Below are 18,027 nucleotides of genomic sequence, written 5' to 3' on the forward strand. Positions count from 1 at the left end.
TAAGTTAGGAAATAGTTGATGATTGTTGGATAGCAGGCAGGAGTGAGATGGTTAGACAGCTGAGAGAAGCGGATAATGAGGCAAACTCCTATGATAGACATGGTAGCTGAACACCATACTTTCTGAATACTCAGGCAGCAAATGGCTGCCTGAGCCAGCCTCAAAGGTGTTTGCTAGGCTACCATAGTGACCAGGCAAAGACTAATTCAGATGGAGCCATCCATAGGGAAAGCAATCAAGACTCGGTGCTTGAGCCAGGACAGGTAACACTTATTCTTTGTATATCTTAGCTATATATATGACACTGTATTGAAGTGCAAGCCATATCTCCTCACTGCAAGTTCTCATGTCACACCATGAGCCTAGAGAGAGTCCTTTGTTCTTCTAGTGGTCCAGTTTGACCATAAACAGCTTAGCTCTATGTATATCTACCTTTTAAGTGACAGTTTCAAAATGTAAAAGCCATATATTATTGCCTTTTCTGAAAAATCTCTCTGGTCAAAGCTGCTCATTCTTTTCGAGAGTGTCACTTTAAGGTTGGACTTTTCTTACAAAAAATACAATTCATTGTATTGAATTCTTTTTAGGTTTAAATTTTCGTTCCACGACACACAGACATTTTGCCTTTATCTCAGTCATATATGTTTGTTGCTTTATCTATAAAAAGTGCTTGCTCTTTTTTTTCTCAATTCCCCAATGTGGAGAACATTTAACATCATCACCGGTGTTTGTCATCATTTTCATTCTGACAGGTACAGGTTGAGCTTAATCCTCTAGACAACAGAAGATCTCGAAGGAATTGTTGAAATGGAATCTGTGCTGTACCTTAGTAATCAATCACAGCAAGAACAACATATTTGCATCCTGGCATTGCAGAGCTAAACTACCCAGATCTGTCTTTCTGTTCTTCCGCAGGAGGCGACTGCCACTTACTCTACTTTTTCATCTTTTATTCTTAAGAAACAGGGCAGAGGACACTTGCCGGAGCACATCTCCTGGCGCCCAAAAATACAAGAAGAGTTTTGTCATATTAAAGCGAATGTGTTTGACAAGGCACGAAATGTGAATCTCTGTTATTACAAGCGCGGGAAAAGTTATATTGTTTAATGAAACAAATGAAACATTTAAAAATAAAATACTTATTTTCGAGAGATCACTGTGCTGTCTCTGAGGATAGCTATAGATAAAGTGCAAGGTGCACCATAATACAGGAGGAAAAGGATCGTAGTATAAAGGTATCTGCTCACCTGTCCATGTTGTGCGTACTAGGCACAATAATAGTGTAGGTGTGTGGTAGGGCTGACACAATCTTCTTAGGACTTGGTCTATACATACAGTATACTGTCATTTGTGGGATTTTCTTATCTGCAGAGTACTCTGTTGCTCCTCTGGGAATATTATGTCTCTCTTTTGGTAATTTTATGTAATTTTTCCCATCTATTACCGTATCCTGTACTAGTAATCCTAGATCTATACATATCATTTGCAGGATTTTCTTATGTTGAACTGGAGGATTCTCTGTCTCTTCTCTCTCTCTTACTCTCTTCTCTCTATCTCGCTTCTCTTTATCTCTTCTCTCTCTCTTTCCTCTTCTATTTTTCTCCATTCTCTGTGCTCTCTCCTCTCCCTCTCTTCTCTCTTCTCTTTTCTATATCTTCTATTTTCTCTCTTCTCTATCCCTTCTCTTTCTCCTCTCTCTCTTTCTCTCTCCCTCTTCTTTTCTATCTCTCTCTCCTCTTTTCCCTCTCTTCTCTATCTCTCTCTTTTCTTTTTATCTTTCTTTTCCTTCTCTCTTCTCTATCTCTCTCTTTTCTCTTTATCTTTGTTTTCCCTCTCTCTTCTCTCTTCTCTATCTCTTCTAATTTCTCTTTCTTCTCTCATCTCTCCTTCTCTTTTTCTCTCTTCTCTCCTATTGCCCCTCTCTCCTCTCTCTCTTCTCTCTCCACTCTCTCCTTCTCTCTCCCCTCTCTTTTCTTTCTCTCTACCCTCTCTCTTCTCTCTCTCTCTCTCTTTCTCTCTGTTCCTCTTTCTCTCTCCCTCTCACTCTCTTATCTATCTCTTCTATTATATCTTTCTTCTCTCTCTTCTTTCCCTCTTCTCTCTTTTCTCTCTTTCTCGTTCTCTCCTCTCTCTTCTCTCTCTCACTCTCTCTCCTCTCTGTTCTCTCTCTTCTTCTTTCTGCCCTTACTATTCTCTCTCTCTCCTTCCCTCCCTCACTCACTTCCCCTTTCTCTCCTCTCTCTTTCCTTGTCTCTCTCTTCCCATTCTCTCTTTCTCTATCTCTTTTTTTCTCTCTTACCCCTCTCTCCTTCTCTCTCTTTCTCTCTCTCTCCCTTTCTCTCTCTTTCTCTTTATCTCTTCCTCTTTCTCTCACTCTCTCTCTGTATTTTTATGCATTTTTAAACATTCACTACTGTATTTTATTACAGTACACCTAGCTCTATACATATTCCATCACTTGCAGGATTTCCTCTGATGATCAGTGGAGCACCCTCGTGCTCTTCCAGGTACATTATGTTTCTCTTTATATATTTTTTACCCATCCATTCCTGTTTTCTGTAATAGTGCCCCTACATATATACACATCATTTGCAGGATTTTCCAGGATTTTACTCATCCTGGCACATTATGTCTCTTTCTCTCTCTTTACTTCTATGCATTTTTTAACCATTCACTACTATATTTTGTGACTGTACACCTAAACCTATACATATTCCATCATTTGCAGGATTTTCCTTTGTTGGTCTGCAGGGTACTCTGTTGCGCTTCCAGGCACACTACATGTCTCTCTTTGTATTTTTATATCTTTTTATCCATCTACCGCTCTATTTTGTGAAGGCACCCTGAGATTTTTACATATTCCCAGATTTGCAGAATTTTCTTCTGTTACTCCTCAGGCCACATCATGTCACTTTTCATTTTATTTTCCCATCTGTGTCCAAACTCTTGAGGTCTGCACTTTGTCGACTGCACTTTGTCGACTGCACTTTGTCAACTGGTGACTTAACCACTAGGTCACTCTTCTTAGCTAGTTTTCAGAGCGGTCGTGCGCTGGACATATAATATTTCTTAGTTGACTCCATCCCATTCTCAGCAGGCTCCATGCAATTTAGATAAAGCTTTTTACATAACTCCAGTGTTTTCTTTCACAAATCGGCTGCCGTTGGCTTTTTCCTGAAGCAGCTTAGCCAGCGGCTTTGACATAACTTTCGCAGTGTCTTTTTCCTATGTCTTCTATTATAGAGAGCGGGCGGATTTCAAACGAAGCCCCCTGAAGAATAAACATATCGCTTCTTTTCTTTTTCAAATAAGTCACATAAGCCAGTACCTATGCACAGCAATGGCGCTTTGACATTGCTGTGCATTATGTCCATTTTTTTTACTGTGGTTTTGCGGCACTTTTTCATGTGAATTCTGAGTGGAATCCTCCTGAAAAAAAGACACACAGGTTTGGAGAAGCTTCTCTTTCTCTGAAATGTTCCTAAAATGGTTTTGAAGAAGTCATTGAAAAACTTTTAATGCACTTTTTTACCTACAGAATTCTTTTGTAGCTTTTTGACCTGTGTCAAATTTGGAGCTGATTCAAACTGGAGTCTGCCTACAAAAAAATGGAATGCACTTTATTCTCTTTCACCAGATATTTTTCAAAAATTTAACAGGAAAAAAATGTTTAAAAAATTCTACATATAAACATCAAAGAGGATTTACATTGCAATGAATAGGAAGAACTTTTCACGGAACTTTTTTTTAAGACAATTTTTGCTGCATTTTTTGACCGGAACTGCTTAAAAAACTACAGTACAGACAAAAAGTTTGGACACACCTTCTCATTTAAAGATTTTTCTGTATTTTCATGACTTTGAAAATTGTACATTCACACTGAACGCAACAAAACTATGAATTAACACATGTGGAATTATATACTTAACAAAAAAGCGTGAAACAACTGAAAATATGTCTTATATTCTACGTTCTTCAAAGTAGCCACCTTTTGCTTTGATGACTGCTTTGCACACTCTTGGCATTCTCTTGATGAGCTTCAAGAGGTAGTCACAGGAAATGGTCTTCCAACAATCTTGAAGGAGTTCCCAGAGATGCTTAGCACTTGTTGGCCCTTTTGCCTTCACTCTACAGTCCAGCTCACCCCAAACCATCTCGATTGGGTTCAGGTCTGGTGACTGTGGAAGCCAGGTCATCTGGCGTAGCACCCCATCACTCTCCTTCTTGGTCAAATAGCCCTTTCACAGCCTGGAGGTGTGTTTGGGGTCATTGTCTTGTTGAAAAATAAATGATGGTCCAACTAAACGCAAACCGGATGGAATAGCATGTCGCTGCAAGATGTTGTGGTAGCCATGCTGGTTCAGTATGCCTTCAATTTTGAATAAATCCCCAACAGTGTCACCATCAAAGCACCCCCACACCATCACACCTCCTCCTCCATGCTTCACGGTGGGAACCAGGCATGTAGAGTCCATCCGTTCACCTTTTCTGCGTCGCACAAAGACACGGTGGTTGGAACCAAAGATCTCAAATTTGGACTCATCAGACCAAAGCACAGATTTCCCCTGGTCTAATGTCCATTCCTAGTGTTCTTTAGCCCAAACAAGTCTCTTCTGCTTGTTGCCTGTCCTTAGCAGTGGTTTCCTAGTAGCTATTTTACCATGAAGGCCTGCTGCACAAAGTCTCCTCTTAACAGTTGTTGAAGAGATGTGTCTGCTGCTAGAATTCTATGTGGCATTGACCTGGTCTCTAATCTGACCTGCTGTTAACCCTCCATTTCTGAGGCTGGTGACTTGGATAAACTTATCCTCAGAAGCAGAGGTGACTCTTGGTCTTCCTTTCCTGGGGCGGTCCTCATGTGAGCCAGTTTCTTTGTAGCGCTTGATGGTTTTTGCAACTGCACTTGGGAACACATTCAAAGTTTTCCCAATTTTTCGGACTTACTGACCTTCATTTCTTAAAGTAATGATGGCCACTCATTTTTCTTTACTTAGCTGCTTTTTTCTTGCCATAATACAAATTCTAACAGTTTATTCAGTAGGCCTATCAGCTGTCTATCAACCTGACTTCTGCACAACACAACTGATGGTCCCAACCCCATTTTTAAGGCAAGAAATCCCACTTATTAAACCTGACAGGGCACACCTGTGAAGTGAAAACCATTTCCGGTGACTACCTCTTGAAGCTCATCAAGAGAATGCCAAGAATGTGCAAAGCAGTCATCAAAGCAAAAGGTGGCTACTTTGAAGAACGTAGAATATAAGACATATTTTCAGTTGTTTCACACTTTTTTGTTAAGTATGTAATTCCACATGTGTTAATTCGTAGTTTTGATGCCTTCAGTGTAAATGTACAATTTTCAAAGTCATGAAAATACATAAAAATCTTTAAATGAGAAGGTGTGTCCAAACTTTTGGTCTGTACTGTATATATACACATAACATATTAATACTGCAGGTTGCATCATTCTAGCAGCCAAATTGTTATTATACATAATAATAATAATAGCAATATTATGGCCAAACTGGTAGATAACTTCTAAATGTCCTATGAACAAGACTTAGAAAAATGCAAGGGAGAATAAAAATGAAATTTTTTTTAACAAGTATTTGCATTATATGTTTCATATTATTGTATTTTATTTAATAAGATGTAATTACATTGTATTATAAATTTAAAAAAATATACTTTATTAAATATAATAAAAATATAATTAAAAATATAAGCGGTACTCATTCATGGCCGAAAGTGTTGGCATTGTTGAAATTGTCCAAGAAAATTAAGTATTTCTCTCAAAATATTATTGCAATTACACATGTTTAGTTATACACATGTTTATTTCCTGGTTATTAGAACAAATCAATAAAACAGACATAAAAAGGCAAATTGGACATAATTTCACAAAAAAATGGGCAAGAAAAAATTGTTGGCACCCTCACTTTAATATTTGGTTGCACAACCTTTGGAATAAATAACTGCAATCAATCACTTCATCAATAAGCATCGTACACATCTCAACTGGAATTTTGGACCACTTTTCTTTTCCAAACTGCTCCAGGTCTCTCATATTTGAAGGCGCCTTCTCCCAACAGCAATTTTAAGATCTCTCCACAGGTGATCAATGGGACTCATTGCTGCTGTGGTGCCCCTGAGGGTTAAGTCGCCACAGAGGTACTGCACCTCACTCAGAGGTGTGGTGCCTCCCTTCACTCAGGTAAGGAGGGAGTGCTGCACGGAACCCCAAACACCTACATCCAATACTACACTGCTCCAGGCCGGCTGGAGGGGCGATATGCAGAGTGCAGCTGTTGAGCCCTGTCCCTGGCTGGAGTGGGGGAACCCAAAGGTAGGGGGAACTAGTAGTGGGGGTGGATGGAGGAAGTAGTTTAGGGGAGCACTCATACAGTAAAGATATAAAAAGAAGGCATCTTTGGATAGTGCAGTCCAGTCAGTGAGAGGAGAGAGTGAAGACAGTCTGGGAGCAGAGTCTCTGTAGGAGCTTTGCTCCCCAAGCAGGGCCTAGCCTCAGAGGCCCAGGAGGGGAGCAGGGAGGCAGCTCCGTTCTGAAGAGGGGATCCTAGGGGGTACGGCGAGTGCAGGCGGCACCCATACACCCCGAACCTGCCAAGTGTCAGGAGGATCTAGGCCGCAAGAAGGGGACCGGCCCCTGGCCCAGTCGTGTAGCTTCAGGCCTCGGCTGGAAAAACCGGAGGCTTCTGACTATAGCCAGAAGCCAAACCCCCACTTTAATCCAAGTAAGGTCAAGCAGGTCTGTGCAACTCCGACGGACAGGGGGGACCTCGCAGCACCCGAACAGGATTCACAGTGGGAAGAGCAGAGCAGGAGGGAGTAAGACCCAGCGTGAAGTCAGTCTAGAGAGGTACATAAGAAAGTGGGGTTCTGCCAGGTACACCCGAACTGCCTGAGGAAGGACTGAACCCCTGCCCGGTGAACGCAGTGCGACGCGGGAGGCTTGCACCAGTACAGTGCACCTGTGGACTGTCTAAGAACTGTGAGTAAATCTTGGATGACTGCACTGAGCTGCCTCCGCTCCTTTATTTTGCCAGTGCCATTTCCCTCCCTGCACTGCAACGCCCGGCTCACCTCCTCCATTTATCTATGCTGCCCTGAGGCTGGCTCCACCTGTGGGGAGCCATCCATCACAAGCTGCCCTAGCATCTGCCTCAGATGACTGTTGCAGCGCTGGTGATCCTCATCAGACACCACAGGTGGCGTCACGAAAAATCCCAAAAACCCCATATAATAGAAGTTTCCCCTTTTCACTGACCGCCCTGGGTCACGGACCGGGCCAGCCACCGTGATATCCCCCGGCAACCAGAGGCCCGGCTGCCGAGTACCCCACGGCCCTGGGGGCGAGTCACTGCCGCTTCAGAATTCTCCAGTGATTTGTTTCTATCCATTTCTGGTTGCTTCTTGAAGTATGTTTGGGGTCACTGTCCTGCTGAAAGACCCATGACTTAGGGCACAAACCCACCTTTCTTACACTGGGCACTACATTGTGACCCAAAAACCTTTGGCAATCTTCAGATTTCATGATGCCTTGAAAACTTGCAAGGCACCCAGTGCCAGGGGCAGCAATACAGCCCCAAAACATATTTGAACCTCCACCATATCTGACTGTAAGTAGTGTGTTCTTTTCTTTATAGGCCTCAGTCCATTTTCGGATGTGCTTTACCAAAAGCTCAATCTTGGTCTCATCTGTTTACAAAACACTTTCCCAGAAGAATTTTGACTTATTCACGTACATTTTGAAAACTGCAGTCTACCTTTTTATGTCTCTGTGTAAGCAATGGGTTCCTCCTGAGTCTCCTGCCATAGTGTTTCATTTCATTCAAATGTCGACGGATGGTTCGCGCTAACACTGATGCACCATGAGCCTGCAGGACATCTTGAATTTCTTTGTAACTAGATTGGGGCTGCTTATTCACCATTCGGACTATCCTGCTTTGCAACCTTTCATCAATTTTTCTCTACCGTCCACGTCCAGGGAGATTAGCTACAATGCCATGGGTTGTAAACTTCTTGATTGTGTTGCGCACTTGTAAGTTTGAGATTGTTAATATTTTTCAACAATTTTGGTTCTCAAGTCCTCAGAAAGTTCTCTTCTCCTCTTTCTGTTCTCCATACTCAATGCAAAGATTGAGTCAACTTCTCCCCTATTTATCTGGTTTCAGGTGTGAGTTTAATATTGCCCACACCTGTTACCTGCCAAAGGTTTGAACAAGCATCAAATGCTTGAAACAAAGTTTTTTAGGCTATGTGCCCAAGATGCAGAAATGCTCTGGATTTTTCCTGAGCATTTCTGCATCTCCCTGGCAGAAAAAATGCATTCGCATTTTACATGCATTTTTCCTGCCAGCGACAAGCGGATGTGAAGCGTTTTTCACATGCGTTTCCGCATGTGGGTTGTCAAGCGCTTTCCAAGCGATTTTCGCATCACTTGGAAAGTGCTTGTGACAACTTGGTCACACTATATAAATCCATGCAAACGGCATGGATTTATATAGTGTGACCGAAAGAATGGTAAAAAATAACATCAGTGGTCGCGTGACCCATCACATGACTAAATGACGTCACCGCAGGTCCTTTTAGTCTACCACGATCTACCGGCAAGCCAGGACGGATCGGATAAGGACACCGGGGGCCATCAGAGGGTGAGTATAATGTATATTTTTTATTTTATTCTTTTTTTTACAGGTACTATGGTACCCAGGTCTGGAGGAGAGTCTCCTCTTCCCCAAACCCGGGTACCATCCGCACATTGAAACGCATGGAATCTGCATGTACAGATGTAGTGATGCGGATGTCATGCAGTCCAATGCAAGTCAATGGCGGCAAAAATGCCGCAATTCGCAAAATAATTGGTAGTGCTGTGGATTTTTCCGCAATGATAATCTGCAGCGGAAATTTCCGCAGCATGTGCACAGCACATGCGGATTGTCATTGGGGAACATTGCAGACCTTCTACCAAGCGTTTTTTAAGCATTTCTGAGGCTGAATTACCGCTGCGGAAATTCTTAAAAAACGCATAGTGGGCACACAGCCTTACCCAGATTTTTGGAAAAGTGCCAACAATTTTCTCTGGCCCATTTTTGGGGTTTAGTGTGAAATTATGTACAATTTTAATTTTTTTCTCTGGTTTGTTTTGTGTTGTTCCAATACACACAAAGGAAATAAACGTGTATAAAAAAATATGTGTAATTGCAATAATTTTCTGGGAAAAATACTTCATTTTCTGCAACAATTTCAAGGGTGCCAACACTTTTGGTCATGACTGTACAAGATATATACTGTATATACAGGTGCTTCTCACAAAATTAGAATATCATCACAAATGTAATTTATTTCAGTTCTTCAATACAAAAAGTGAAACTCATATATTATAGTCATTACACACAGAGTGATCTATTTCAAGTGTTTATTTCTGTTAATGTTGATGGTTATGGCTTACAGCCAATGAAAACACAAAAGTCATTATCTCAGTAAATTAGAATAATTAACAAAAAACACCTGTAAAGGCTTCCAAAGCATTTAAAAAGGTCCATTAGTCTGTTTCAGTAGGCTCCACTTTCATTGGGAAGACTGATGACCTGACAGATGTCCAGAAGGCAGTCATTGACACACTCCACAAGGAGGGTAAGCTACAAAAGGTCATTGCTAAAAAATCTGGCTGTTCACAGAGTACTGTATGCAAGCATATTAACGGAAAGTTGAGTGGAAGGAAAAAGTGTGGTAGAAAAAGGTGCACAAGCAACTGGAATTACCGCAGCCTTGAAAGGATTGTTAAGAAAAGGCAATTCAAATATTTGGGGAGATTCACACAGAGTGGACTGCTGCTGGAGTCATTGCTTCAAGAGCCACCACACACAGACGTATCCAGGACATGGGCTACAAGTGTCGCATTCCTTGTGTCAAGCCGCTCATGACCAATAGACAATGCCAGAAGTGTCTTACCTGGGCCAAGGAAAAAAAGAACTGTACTGTGGCTCAGTGGTCCAAGGTGTTGTTTTCAGATGAAAGTAAATTTTGCATTTTATGTGGAAATCAAGGTCCCAGAGTCTGGAGGAAGAGTGGAGAGGCCACAATCCAAGCTGCTTGAGGTCTAGTGTGAAGTTTCCACAATCAGTGATGGTTTGGGGAGCCATGTCATCTGCTGGTGTAGGTCCACTGTGTTTTATCAAGAGCAAAGTCAGCGCAGCCATCTACCAGGACATTTTAGAGCACTTCATGCTTCCCTCTGCCAACAAGCTTTTGGGAGATGGAAATGTCATTCTCCAGCAGGACTTGGCCCCTGTCCACACTGCCAAAAGTACCAATACCTGGCTTACACGCAACAGTATCGCTGTGCTTGATTGGCAGCAAACTCGCCTGACCTTCACCCCATGAAGTATTCTAATTTACTGAGATAACAACTTTTGTGCTTTCATTGGCTGTAAGCCATAATCATCATTAACAGAAACAAACATTTGAAATAGATAACTCTGTTTGTAATGACTCTATATAATATATGAGTTTCCCTTTTTGCATTGAAGAACTGAAATAAATTAAAGTTTTGAGGATATTCTAATTTTGTGAGCGCCTGTATGTATATATATATATATATATATATATATATATATATATATACATATATATATATACACATATATATATATACACATATATATATATACATATATATATATGTATATATAATATATATATATATATATTTATTTATTTATTATTTTATATATATATATATATATATATATATATATATTTAGTTTATTCTCTATTTTTATTTTTTCTGAATATTGTTATTGCATTAAAACAGTATAGTAAATATGCAGCCTATATACATATATGCAGATCTAGTTTAGTAAAGATCCTGTAGATGGTGCTGTTGAAATATTTTGCAGTAATTGCTTTTGCTTCACGTTATTTCAAAGAGCTGATATTAAAGCGTATAAATCCGAATGTACGGTGACAGCTGCAAAATAAATTTATTTTCATTAATATGGCAAAACCGACTTATCAGTATGGCACCCCAAAGAAATATGAGGCAAATAAAGAATTAGCAAAATGGATCAAGAAATGATAATAATAATGTAACACAATTTTATGTATTTGTTTCATTCTTTTCACCTTGCTATGACAAATGCTGCCAATATGTCTGCAAAATGAATATTCATTCATTCTCTGCCAATTTATTTCTAATCAATACTTGACAGTGTGATATATCCAGAGAATTCATCATCACCAAATCTCTATAGCGTTCAATTTTTTAATATACCTTTGCATATAATTTGGCAAATCACTCAGTTTTATTATTTATTTCTATTATTTATTTATTATAAAAAAAATGTTTTTTCACATTTATACAAAATATTCTGACATTTATTGACTCAAATGAATTTTTATTTCAAATTATTAACTTTTATTTCAAGGGGTTTTACCGACAGCGCTAAGGTATCACCATCAATTGCCGCTCAGTGAGAGTCCGACCTGAATCACCTTTACTAATTACTATAGGAGAATAATATATAGTATGTAATTAGGAACCAGACCGATAATTTTTGGAGCAATATTGTAGATTTAGAATTAAAGGGGTATTTTCATATCCAAGATCATATCCCATAATAATAATATTATTAGCAAATACCTCCAAATAAAAATGTAGTATAGTTCTACTGATTAGCTATGTCACTTAACCTATGTGCAGGGCATTGCAGTAGCTTAGGTATCCATGGTTCGACCACTAACCACTAACAGTCACTATATGAGTGCTCGTAACCATTGATATCAAAGCTACTTCAATGCCCTGCACATCAGGCAAGCGACATAGCTAATCAGAAGAACTATACTACATTTCTAATTGGAGGTATTTGCTAATATTATTACACCTGCTGCATATTATGAAAGAATCTTGGAGATGGGAATACCCCTTTAACATCTGATGAGGAGCAGTTTAAAAAGGAAGGTATTAGGAGCTACAAAAACCTCTCTTGTTTTTACTGTTTTTATTATTTTTTACATATAATTGTGTAATTAATAAAGATTGAATATTTTTATTACTGGTGTTGCACTCCTATTTTTGTAGACTTTCTAAAATGAAACCAATAGGAATATTTTTTTTGAATTGTTAATGTTATAGCAAAATTCCTGTAGACGGTAAAAGCAAATGGGTTAATTCTGCACTGCCGTGTAGGAAGGATGTGGCATGCCAATCCGAGCATAAGTGGTTTATTAGTCGACGCGTTTCGAAGTATACCAACTTCTTCTTCAGGACGACCACCAAAATTCCTTTCATCTGGCACCCAGTAATTCAAAATTTCTGATAATCTTGTTTTTCAGCACAGAACTGGAATAGAATATGGAAGAATGATCAGTGTGTGACAAAAAAGAAAAATCTCAATTCATCACAGCTTTTTCACTACAATTCTGGCGTAAAAAAGCTTTGAAAAGACAAAAATCTTTGTGCAACTTGAAGCTGCACAAATATTTAGTGATTTTTGGCATTACCACTAGTGATGAGCGAGTATGTTCTGTTAACCCTTTCGTCGAGTATGCTCGGCCGAGCACCGAGTATTTACAGCTGCTCGGTGATATGTTTGAATCGCTCCCTTGTGCATGATTTGCGACTGTTTTACAGCTTTAATACATGTGAGTAATGTGTAAAAAATAGACATTCCTCACATGTATTAAAGCTGTCAAACAGTCGCAAATTATGCACATGGGAGCGATTTAAACATATCACCGAGCAGCTGTAACTACTCGGTGCTCGCCCAAGCATACTCGGCGAAAGGGTTAGCAGAACATACTCGCTCATCACTAATTGCCACGCCATTTTTGCCCAACTCTGACAAAGTGGGAGGATCTGGGGCAGGACAGGGATGTTATAGGGCATAACCATTCTCACTTGTCAAATTTATGATGAGCGGCGTATTTCCTTACACTACAAATCTTACTCCAGTCTCTGACTAAAGTAAGAATTTTGGTGAGGTGTATGTCACTTTGCGCCTCGTCTGATACTTTAAAAAGCCTCTTAATGAATCACCGGCCTTCCATTCCACCCCACCCAGTGAAAAGTGCTGGTCTTGATATATTGAAGCCAATGTGTCTACAATAAAAAACAAAAAAGGACATTATAGTATAGTATTTCATCTTAAAAAAAACTTTGAATGGGTATTTAAATGGGAACTGTACTTTCAACAATTTTTGCATAAATCAATAGTACAGGTGATTAAAAGAAACTTTATATTATAATTTATCAAAGAATTCTGTTTCTTTCTGCACTTAGTAGCCACTTCTTCCACTCCCTCACTTATTCAACTTATCATTCACAATGAAAAAAACATCTCAATTCCATCTACCTCAAGAAATGTTAAACTGCCAGCTCAGTGAAGTGTCAGGTTACATCTCCTATTATGCTCTATCAAAAGCTGAGTGGTGTAAGGAGTGAGGAGCAGAGAGAGGATCAAGCAGAAGAAGCAACAGAAAGATCATGCTGAGCTTTCTAACAAGTCTTTTATCTCACCCCTGGGCAGGATTCACATTTTGTCACGGGTGTGTCAGGTGTGACAGACTGTCATTCTGGATCCAACTGTGTAAGTTCATTGTGATTGGCTGTGCAGACACCTTCTTGATCTTTTCATTTCTGTAGTGTAGTGATATCCTTCTCCCTCTAGGACCTAACTGTGACCTCCTCCTTCTGCTGCTAATTGACACACTCTTGCTGGATGTTTAAATACCTTCAGTCTTTCCAGAGAGTTGCTGGTGATAGCTCTATTTTCCTCTGTCCAGGCTTAAAGTATAGTAGTCGGCTAGTGTCTACTTGGAGTTCACTTAGAGGATAGTTGGCGTGATCTCTCTGGTGTCTTCTCAAGCTAAGTGTTTCCGTTGTCTTTTTTACCTGTTTGTATTTAGTTGCAGTGGGGCTGACTAGTGCTCCCCCCGTCCCCTCCCTATCTAGGGCCTATCGCTAGGGGCAGTCAGGAATTAGGTTTCCTGCTTGGCGATAGGTGCTGAACCTATTTAGGGATGTTATGGCAGCCAGGGTGTTGTCAGATCTGCCTAGGGGTCTCCACTCCCCCTTTCTCTAGTGTTTGGGCTTTCTCCTCCTCTTCCCGTTGTTGTGCACTTAGTCTTTCCCTCACCTTGCGTGACACATTTACACTAATCACTACTGCTGCATAATTTCCTCCATTCTGCTGCTTCTCTCTCTCTGTTACTTAAGGAAAGGAAAGTGGGAATCTATCTCTCTTTGTGTACTGTGTATGGGAGACATCATAGCAGCTGTTTTTTTTCCCACTAGCTCAGAGTCAATTGCAAATAAGAAGCATAGCCTGTAGAATAAAAAACTGCTGAAAATGCAAGATACAAATCATATTATGGCCAGATGTAGAGTTTTTCCTCATGTACACACATAGGACAGCCTATTCTAAAAAGTATAGTTACCCTTTAAGAAGACCAGATGAACATGAAGTTTATCCATGCAGTATTGCTAATAAAACTATATGTAGACTAGCTCTCTACAGAGCCAAGAAACTATCACATGAGTGCCACCTTATGGAGGTGCATCCCATAAGTCATTGTCCAACAATTAAAGCCTTGCAATATGACCAGAGATATTCGTCAAGTCAGGCACTAACCTACAGACTGCTGTTTTGGGAGGGTGCCTGCAGGGTTTAACTTGCTGAGTGAGGTGCCCTTGATAGAGGTTTTAGGTGGGACAGGCTTTCCTAGCATACTTTTATTCCTATGGAGCATTGCCAATAAGACTCTATTATCAACTGTGTCTTAGAAAACTACATTCGTTGTTTTATTTCTGAATATGTGTTTTCACTAGTCCAAGCAGTTTAATGGAAACCTGTCATGCGATTCATGTTGCCCAAACCTCGGACAGCATGAATGAGCACCAGGCTGCACCATTGCAGCCTGGTATATTTTTTTCTCTGAAACGCTCCTGCATTAATAAAAATATAGTTTGTTTCCAAGCGCTGGTAAAGGTGATTGACAGATCTCTAGCTATGAGAAATATCTGTCAATCACCTGAAGCAGTGCAGGGAGAAGAAGGGCGGAGGTGGCACCGGACTAGTCCGATCTTGGCTTTTCTCATTGGTCAAATCTTCTAACAATATTTTCAGAAAAAAATATACCCAGCTGTAATTGTTGTGATTCTAGTGTAAGGATATGGACATGCTGCCCACGTTGAACCCTTGAAAAAACAAGTGCAATGTTCTAATGTGAAATTGTATGTATAATATGAGTTTTGATGTGCACTAAAGGTGTTAGTAATATTGATAATCTGTGTAGTTTGACAATAGGGATAGTGAGAGTTAATGTTAGGGACTAGCCCAGAGTGGCAGGGGTTAAGTTGAAAAGATTGTGATAATTTCCTGGTAGTAAGGCAGATAGGGTCTGGAATGCACAGAAAGAGGATCTAAGGTCCATTCTGAGCAGTGCTGCATTCTGGTTATCCCTAAAGTGAGAGGAGACCGAAGGAAAGAGATAGCGAGATCCAGAGCAGAAGTAACTAAGAGATAGAGTGGTCTACCCAGAGACGGGTCCTGGAAAAAGATGCCTGGCAGTAAGGCCTAGAGTTTGTAACTCTTGAAGGTAATGGGGCTAGACAAGACTGAGTTCCAGAGAGTCAGCACCAGAGAAGATAAGTACCGGCCATACTGGCACCCTAAGGGGAAAGAGGATGCAGAACCACGGATCAGGTAAAGGCCTCTTGATAAACAGGACTGTAGAGTCGAGCTGGGTTGTGGTGAAGTAGCGATAAATAGTGGATACAGAGAACAAATAGAGAGAGTGAAGAGAAAAGGAGAGCAATAGAGAAACGAACAAAGGAAACTGTGTGGAAAATGCTTCAAGTTGTAAAGAAAACATTCATAAGACTGTGTGCCTGCTATCTCTGGAATTTATTCCCTACCAAGTTCCCGTTTAGTAAAAAGTTTATTTTTAAATGGTGGTCTCCCTCAATGAACTGTGAAACATCTGATCCTCCCCCACCTTCAAGTAACTTGCAGGGGCGTAAGAGAGGAGTACCTCACCCTCGGCTACCGCCCCGCACCATGTTACACATGCTGCCAATAGTTTGGGCAGCACTAATTGTGTAACAGGTTCCCTTTAATAATCCCTCATGTATCAGATCCCATTGAAGCCAGATCAAAGGCTTGATAGTTAATAACCATTTTTTATAAACTATACAAAGAATATTTTCTGGTTTATTGCTGTAGAGGATGTGCATGGTTGCCTTTTAACTGCACAGAAGACTTGATTTGTGTGGGTGAAAAAATGTGCACTAGTGCATGGATATGACTAAGATAGATGCTAGATCATGGAGAAACATCTCACAATGTATGCAGCTTATTTATCATTTACCTGTAAGAATTTCCTCATTACCTCTAATTAATTTGTCATGTAGCTTTTGTTCTTGACTACTAATGTGTTTGGAATATAACAGAATTAGTCATATTTTGTCAGTTCAATCCATAATCCAGATGCTTAAGTTACTATGTTTCTTCTGTTTCTATAATTGTCTTTATTCACCCTTTTCCTACTCTGCCCTGATGAGCGGCAAACAGTCTGAAACAGCTGCCTGAAAACGATTGTCTGGTTTGGCAAATATTCTTTGTCGCGTTGCAAGGCTCACTACCTCCAATAGGTGGCACTTACAAGATAGCATTTTTTTACCTTTTGGAAGAGAGGTAGTTTGCATATATTTTCCTATGCTAATAATTCACTGTATGCAACTGGTCTTCTTAATGAGAGTCAGCACCACTCAATATTTGCATAGTTCAGAAAACATTAAAGTTCCAGTAGTTCTGGTTCTCTTTGGCAGAATGAATGTGTCAACATTCCTGGTGGTCTTGAGTAATGATTAAGTAAAGGTCAGTAACCTGGTGGGTCTACAGTAGTGAGTGGGTTAATGTTCAGATCCCTGGGAGAGGGATTACTTATGAATGGTGTCAAGGGGTTACTTACCAAAGTTGTCCTAACTGGAACAGGAAGTTGATCAGTGATCTCTAAACTTCTTGTTCTCTCCCTGTACTGAATATAGTGGTCAATAAAATTAAAGGGGTTCTCAACTACAAGGACACCCTTATCTAAAATAATGTATTCCCCAATGCAATCTAGAAATAGTAATTATTCACCTCCCGAACCAACACTGTTCCAGCAATATTGCTACATGGTCTCCCGACACTTGCGTAACATTGATATGTCATGTGAGCACTTCAGCCAATCAATGACCGATAATGAGCTGAAGTTCTCACAATGCCATCAGACATCCAAGTTTCATCTGACGAAAGTGTGAGTGAAGCACAGTCCATCAGCAGCCTCTGATTGGCTGCAGCGTTCACATGACATAACCCTGGAGACTCAGTACTGAAACCACTGGAACGGTGTAAGAGGAATCTGCTATTTTTATTTTACACTGGGGAATACAATATGTAAGAAGGGGATGTCAGAGTAGTGGACAATTCCTTTAATTCATGGAGGTGATAAAGAGAACCGTGCAGCTGTCAAAAAATATGAGAAAAGGCTGTATGTAACCTTTCATGATCATTTTGCCTTAGGTCTAGCTATGGACATTGGTAGGGAGCTGGTGGGGCATGTGGGGCCCATTGAACTGTATGGAGGACTATGTGGGGCCCATTATTCTGTATGGAGGACTATGTGTGGCCCATTAAACTGTATGGAGGACTATGTAGGGCCCATTATTCTATATGGAGGACTATGTGGGGCCCATTATACTGTATGGAGGACTATGTGGGGCCCATTATTCTGTTCGGATGACTATGTGGGGCCCATTATTCTGTATGGATGACTATGCGGGGGCCATTATACTGTATGGACGTCTATGTGGGGCCATTATTCTGTATGGAGGACTATGTGGGGCCCTTTTATCTGTATGCGGGACTATGTGGGCCCATTATTCTGTATGGACGTCTATGTGGGGCCAATTAAACTGTATGGAGGACTATGTGGGGAACATTATTCTGTATGGAGGACTAT

General features: G+C 40.4%; 1 long non-coding RNA gene across 2 annotated transcripts in view; it reads right to left on the reverse strand.

Annotated features, from left to right (window-relative positions):
* Positions 1-1,089: 1,089 nt before the first annotated feature.
* The window catches only part of LOC141174656 (uncharacterized), a 35,704-nt gene continuing 18,766 nt past the window's right edge, over positions 1,090-18,027 (reverse strand). The window contains exons 2-4 of one of the 2 annotated variants that reach the window (XR_012252936.1): positions 12,275-12,364; positions 3,533-3,598; positions 1,090-3,429 (exon numbers count right to left, since the gene is read on the reverse strand). This is a non-coding gene — a long non-coding RNA (uncharacterized lncRNA). The remainder of the gene's footprint in view (positions 3,430-3,532; positions 3,599-12,274; positions 12,365-18,027) is intronic. The other variant, XR_012252935.1, reaches the window with a different exon arrangement.

Source organism: Phyllobates terribilis, unplaced genomic scaffold (assembly GCF_046119375.1).
Source record: "Phyllobates terribilis strain yellow unplaced genomic scaffold, ASM4611937v1 Scaffold_13__5_contigs__length_258822181, whole genome shotgun sequence".
Lineage (NCBI taxonomy): Eukaryota > Metazoa > Chordata > Amphibia > Anura > Dendrobatidae > Phyllobates > Phyllobates terribilis.